The sequence below is a fragment of the Ursus arctos genome, unplaced genomic scaffold (genome assembly GCF_023065955.2).
Source record: "Ursus arctos isolate Adak ecotype North America unplaced genomic scaffold, UrsArc2.0 scaffold_27, whole genome shotgun sequence".
Classification (NCBI taxonomy): domain Eukaryota; kingdom Metazoa; phylum Chordata; class Mammalia; order Carnivora; family Ursidae; genus Ursus; species Ursus arctos.
The window spans coordinates 13,797,084-13,803,743 of NW_026622952.1; the positions used below are offsets into that span (position 1 = coordinate 13,797,084).

Sequence of the window (6,660 nt, forward strand, 5' to 3'; positions counted from 1 at the left end):
ATCCACTATGTGTTAGGTGATTTATTTCATTTAATCTTCAAACCAGTCTATGAAATAAATAATATTTCAGTTGTAAAGGTGAGGGAAGGGCTCATGGTTTTCAGTTACTGATCAAAGGTCACAAGGCAGTAGGAGGCAGAGCTAGAATTGGAATCCAAGTCCATCTGTTTTAAAGCCAAGGTCTTTCTTCCAGACAATGCTGGCTCTTTTCAAAGGGATAATAAGAGGATGGAGTTGTAGTAGATTGAATGGTTGTCCCACCAAAATATGTCCATGTCCTAGAACCGGTGAATGACCTTATTCATAAAAAGGGTCTTTGTAGATGTAATTAATAATCTCAAAATGAGATCATCCTGAATTATCTGAATGGGTCCTCAATCTGACAACAAGTGTCCTTATATGAGATACGCCAGGGAGATACAGAAGGGGAGGAGAAGACCATGTGAAAATAGAGGCAGAAATTTGAATGATGCAGCCCTAGCCAGGTACCTGAAGCTGGAAGAAGCAAGGAAGAGATTGTCCCTAGAACCTGGGAAGGGAGTGCTGCCCATGGACAATTTGATTTCAGACTTTTGGGATCCAGAATGATGTGAGAATTAATTTCTGTGTTTTTCACACACCAGATTTGTTGTCATTTGTTACAGCAGCCCTAGAAAACCAGTATAGGAGGTGTGGGGAGGAACATCCATGGAGGATGGACACACTGATTTATTTAAGAGCAAAGAAGAAACGACACTGTCTTTGGAAACCGGTAGGCCTGGGGTTGAACCCCAGCTCTGCTGCTGATCAACTCTGTGTCGTGCAGAAATACTTAAACCTCTCTAAGGTTAGGTTTCCTCATCTGCGGAATAGAAATTATAATGGATTTCTCATCAGATTGTAAGGATTTAATGAGAGTATGTAAAACATTCAGCATAATATAAGAAATCAGTTCCTTTGTGGATCAGAAGAATATTTAATAGTGAAATAAAACATTATTTTTGAGTTTGAGTAGCTCATATAATTTTGTAAATGAGGCAGATAATGCAATATAGTGTTATATGGTCCATAATAGAGAGAAATATGAGATGGCAACGGCATGAAAAAGGGAATGATTGACTCAGGTTGGATGAATCAGGGAAGCTCTCACGGGGAAGACACCTGAGCTAAGACTGAAAGATGAACTGGCATGTACCAGACAGAGGAGGGGGGCAGAAAAGAGAAGAAACAGAATGTGCAAATACCCTGAGATGGAAAACAGGATGGTACATACCAAGGCCAGAATAAGGTGTTAGAACAGGAAATGTTGGAAAGGGTTCAGAGAGTTAAGGGGGTCCAGATACAGATAATGTTTGGTCTTGGATAACATCAAAAGTAGTTTGCTTTCTCACAAACACAGTAATGGATCTGATATATTTATGTAAATCCTTTGGTCTAGTAATTCCTTGCTGGGATCTTACACTTAGTAAATAATTGAGAGTATACACAAAGATTTAGCTGTAAGGCTGTTCATCATATATTTGCTCCCAATATCACAAAAACTGTAAATAACCTAAATATCCATACAGAAGAATGATTAAATAAATTATGGTATAAATGGAATATGAGATAGCCCTAAAAAGGATGTTATAGAAATACTATTATAAATACTACCATAAATACTGTAATAAGAGTTAAATAAAAGAACTATTTGAAACCTGTTTAGAAGTAGTTAGATATCTAGATCCCCCCAACCCACACCTTGATTCCATAGTAAACAGCCCTCCAGTTCTCTCTAGTATAAAACTCTTGGTACCAAAGTTCTGCCTTTAAGCTTACAACTTCCATCTGCTTTTTAGCTCCTTTTCGTAAATATGAAAAGACACAGAACATTACCAGATAGCTGAGGAAAGTTTCTAAATGAAAGACACCAAGACAAAAGTGCAGTTTGGTGGAAAAACATTTTTTAAAATTATCATTAATATCCCCAGAAAGATAAGCACAAAACTATTTTATGTATAAAAAGAAGAGGATGCTTCAAAATCAATGTCCAAAAACAAAACAGAACTTGAAAGTTAAGAAAAAACATGGCAAAAATTATAAATACTCAAAATGAGATTTGGAAGTAAAATTAAGGAATTTCTTTCTATAAGTACTGCAAAACTGTTAAACCAAACCAAACCAAACCAAACCAAAAAAACAGAAATGGAAAATAAGAGAGAAAAGATTAAAGCATCAGAATACCAGTTGAAAGTCACGGAGTTGCAGAAAGAGATTCTAGAGAAGTGGCAAAGAGGAATTCATCAACAAAACAATTCAAGATTACTTCTTGAAACAGGAGGGTATAATTTTTTAGAATGAAAAGACTGCAAAAAATCAAAAGTTTCATTGAACACTACTAGGGTTGGGGGAGTGTGCATGCATGTGGGAAATATGCTCCTAATTGTATCTTTATACTGTTTCCTACAGAAACAATTACAGGTGGTTGGATCCACAAGGCCACCCCTCTAACGTCTCTGGTCGTCTCAACAGCACTGAACTGAAACAGTGTTTCCATGGAAAAATTCAAATGTGTATTCATATTGGGTCATCAGAAATACCTGTGATCACATTTTTGTAACAGAAATTACAAAGGAGTGATGAGGGGGTGGGATCAGGGATAGAGATGCTTTTTAAGGACAGAAGAGTATCGCTATTAAGAATAAATGATAGCAGTGGAAATTTACTTTTCTTTTAATGCCTCCTGATAGAAGAACCCATTCTGAATCTTATTTGATCTAGTTCCTAGATGAAAACAGAATAGAGATGTAATTAGGAGCATTTCTAGGCAGCAACATTTTGAAGAGACAGGGAGAGTGGAATCTCCAAAAGGAAATCAGAAGGAAGGAGGAAAAAAAGAGAGAGAGAGAGAGAGAGAAAGGAAGGAAAGTTCTCTGGTCACTTGGCATGGCATTTGGCTTAACAATTGTTTGAGCTTCTATAAATGCTGAGCTACATTGAACTTATATAAAACCTATACATCATTTTGATATCGGGTCAGTCTAACAAAAATTTTTATCAATGAATGTTTTGAAATTTCATAGGTAATTAGAGAATAACAAAGTTGAGGTGGTAAAAATATAATCTCTGAAATTCTTTTAAAAAAGTTTTCTTATTAATATTTTTTATTGAAGTATAGTTGACACACGTTACATGAGTTTCAGGTGTACAGCAGTGATTTGCCAAGTCTGTGCATGAGGCTGTGCTCACCGCAAGCGTAGCTCCCGTCTGTCACCATGCAACACTATTACAATAGCATTGACTGTATTCCCCTATGCTATACCTTTCTAAATTAAAATTCTTAATAATTAAGAATTTTTGCCTTGGGGCAGAGGAAGAAACCTAAGAATTGTATATTAATTTAACTTAATGAAGAGAAAAATAACTAAAGAGCTGACCATTTTCTAAAATTCCAGAAGTAATAGTGCATATAATTGAATGCTCATAATAATATAGTAGAGGACAGTCGATCAAACTCAATTTTAATTAATTAAATATGCATTGTATCGTTATCTTTAATATCAAGATACTGCTTCAGTATTTTCCCAAATGTTTATTCTTGGCAGACTGACTTCTGCTGTAGATGAAAGGGGTTCATAGACATTTTCAATCCTATTTACCAGAATGAGTTTTTGGCTCCTCTCTCATATTGTATTACTGACCTCTGTAAAGAATTGCCCTCCTTTCCTTTACAGAACATTTCAGATACTAACCTTGCTGATTTTGTGATGCTGCCCCAATTTCGTGCCTGGCACGAAGATAATAGAAGCAGTGAGATGCTTTGTGCACTTACTAAACTGTGGCCAGGCTTGTCCTGGGATCTTTACTCCTTTGCTTCCTGACCTTCTGACTCATCCCAGCCCACAGAGGGAAGCGGGGAATGCATACAGGTAGTGAGCTGTTGGCTTCGCCGGGAGGACCACGACATTTGCCCATTCACTTCAGGTGCAGGAAGGTGACATCTCCTTCAAACCAACTGGCAAGGCTGCAAGGAAACTGCAAGGAGAGATTAAGGGTACCTGAAATCAGAGGAAATTGGCATCTCTCTCTTCAGCTAGAAGCTGGCCAAATGACAAGCCCTTAAGCCTTCCCTGGGACTGCCAGTAGAAGGGGGAGAGATCTTGAGAGAGTTGCATGGTGCTCCCTGACCTCTGAGGTATACATGAAAGTGGAGACCGGGGCTCACTTCCTGCCTGGGGGATTTTGAAGGTATGACACATGGAGTACTCATAATAACAGAACAAAATGAGCAGGCACCAGGGAGGAGCCTGCCTTTCCATCGTTCGGCATGGAAAAGATGTTCATGTGTGCCATGGCTTGAGAGAATGCTGTGGAAGGTAGAAGCTATCTTAAAAGCACCTTGTCCCAAGAGGTATCTTGCTGAGGCAAGAGAACACTGTAGTAATAGGTTGGGATGGGAGGAAATATTCCATTAGAAGTAGGGAGAATTTTAAGAGCTAAGCCAAAAACCAGATTACTTTTGTCTGGGAACTGTGCAGCATGGAGTGCCTGCAAAAATCCTAAAGACGCTTCCCCTGAACCTCACAAAAGTGCTAGTATTTGGACATCTGCCCCAAAAAGGTCACTGATGGCCAGTCAGTATTAATCAAGGGAGAATTAAAATGCAAAGTAATTAAGCAAAGAAAAAAAATACACCTTTCCTTTAATCTCATCTTCTTCAACTCAGACCCTGGAAAAGCCAGAAGTGGGAGGAGAATGATGGGGAGGAAAGATGGGGCTGGGGTGGGGGGTGGAAGACAGGCTAATCTCCTCACCCCCATTGCAGCCCTGAGGGAAGGCAGCTGGGGAGAGGCTTTAAATTAGATATCAGATAAGATTTAGACTGGACCAAACCACTTTTAGTCCCTGCATGGGAGTCACCATGAAGGAAATGGGGCTTTTTCATATACCTGAAAGAATCTGGAGACTATGGGGTCTGTCTGAAATAAGGACCAAGAGATGGAGATTCAGCAGAACATGCTTAAAAGCAGTGACTGGAGAAAAATAAAGTCCTTTCCACCAAGTTCAAGCTGTTCGATAAACTGAGTACACCAGGACAGATTATATATTAAGGTTATTTTGCTGACTCTTAAAGAAGCTCTTTGGGGATGTTGTGCCCAGAGCACGAAGTTAAGGACTTGCTGGGTTCCTGTCATGAAGAATCAGTGCTTAGCTGTCAGTGTACTGGGAATGACTTACTACCCATACTGCAGTCTGCACTGTTTTTAAGTCATTGACGTGATCTTCATTCGTGCATCATTGACTCAAACATGAACTGTCTGTGTCCTGCACACATACAGAGGTGACTCGAAGGTAGTTGTCATTGTGCTCAGAGGTAAGAAGGACATCATAGTAATTTATATACCTCCTACTATGTGCTAGGTGCTTTTCTGAATGCTTCTTGCACATTAATTAATTGAATTAACTTAGTAATTAAAAAGTAGCCACTGTCTATATTTTATAGGTAATGAAACCGAGGCATGAAGAGGTTAACCAACTTGTCTAAGGTTATGTAGCTAGTAGGGGTCGAACCTAGAAAATCTGGCTGTAGAGTATATGTTTACAACTATTGTTGTAATCGCTTCTCGGTCTTTTGGCTAAGATCGAGTGTAGTATCTGTTCTTATCAGTGAAACTATTGTTGCCCCCAATATAGGGTATTTCCTTTATTATAGATTCTGATGAGGATATGACTAAGTTTAGAAATAGAATTACAGGGAGAAGAAGTAATGTGTCCTGTAAACATTGGAGAAGGCTTCAAATTCACATGTTCCAGTGCCACTGGAGATCTGGCCATGAATGGTAGATATTCTTGGCATGCAGGGGCTCATTAGTCTCATTTCAAAGATAAGTAATATCCATTATAGTATCTTCTTTGGTCTTATCACTCAGAAAACATATCCTGTACAATAAAATATACAGCTTAATAAACAAATACAGATTTGTTTATTTTTTATTTTGGCCTAGGATTTATTTATGGTTTCATTTAGACTTACCTATATTTACATCTCATATTTTTGGTGAGTCATTGTGGATTTGTCTTCTGATTGTTGGAGGCAGTCATGGAGAAGATGTGACCGCTGGTTGACCAGTGAGCTGGCCCTGGGCAATAGGAGGCTCCCCACGCCTTCCTCTGTCCTTGGAATGTATATTCAGCTTACTGTTCCTGCACTGGGAGCTACTTCAAGGACCCAGCCTTGAGAGAGTTGAGACCATCTTGGCTGTATATGTGACTGAACCCAGTTAAGGCCTCTATATAAACTCTCAAGATGGGCACCTGGGTGGCTCAGTCAAGAGTCTGCTTTCGGCTCAGGCCATGATCCCAGGGTCCTGGGATAGAGCCCCATGTTGGGCTCCCTGGTTGGCGGGGAATCTGCTTCTCTGTTTCCCTCTGCCTGCTGCTTCTCCTGCTTGTGCTCTCTCTGTCAAATAAATAAATATAATCTTAAAAAAAACCAAACCTGTCAAGATTATGGCAGGTGGGTGCAGAAATCTACTTGTCTTGAAGCTGCCCAAGACAAGCCTCCTATGTAAGTTCCCCTGCTTATGAAAATTGCCACTTCCCCATGTGGAGTGGTCTGCCTCTTTCTGTGGTCTCTCTTTGCTCTGCATATGTGGGGGCCAGTTCTGGATTTTACCCTGAGAAACTCCTGTAGTTTCAGAC

The 6,660-nt window shown here is 39.5% G+C and overlaps 1 pseudogene; it reads left to right on the forward strand.

Moving 5' to 3' along the window:
• Nucleotides 1-5,574: 5,574 nt before the first annotated feature.
• Nucleotides 5,575-5,782, forward strand: LOC113262312 (U2 spliceosomal RNA; annotated as a pseudogene).
• The last annotated feature ends 878 nt before the right edge of the window (nucleotides 5,783-6,660 follow it).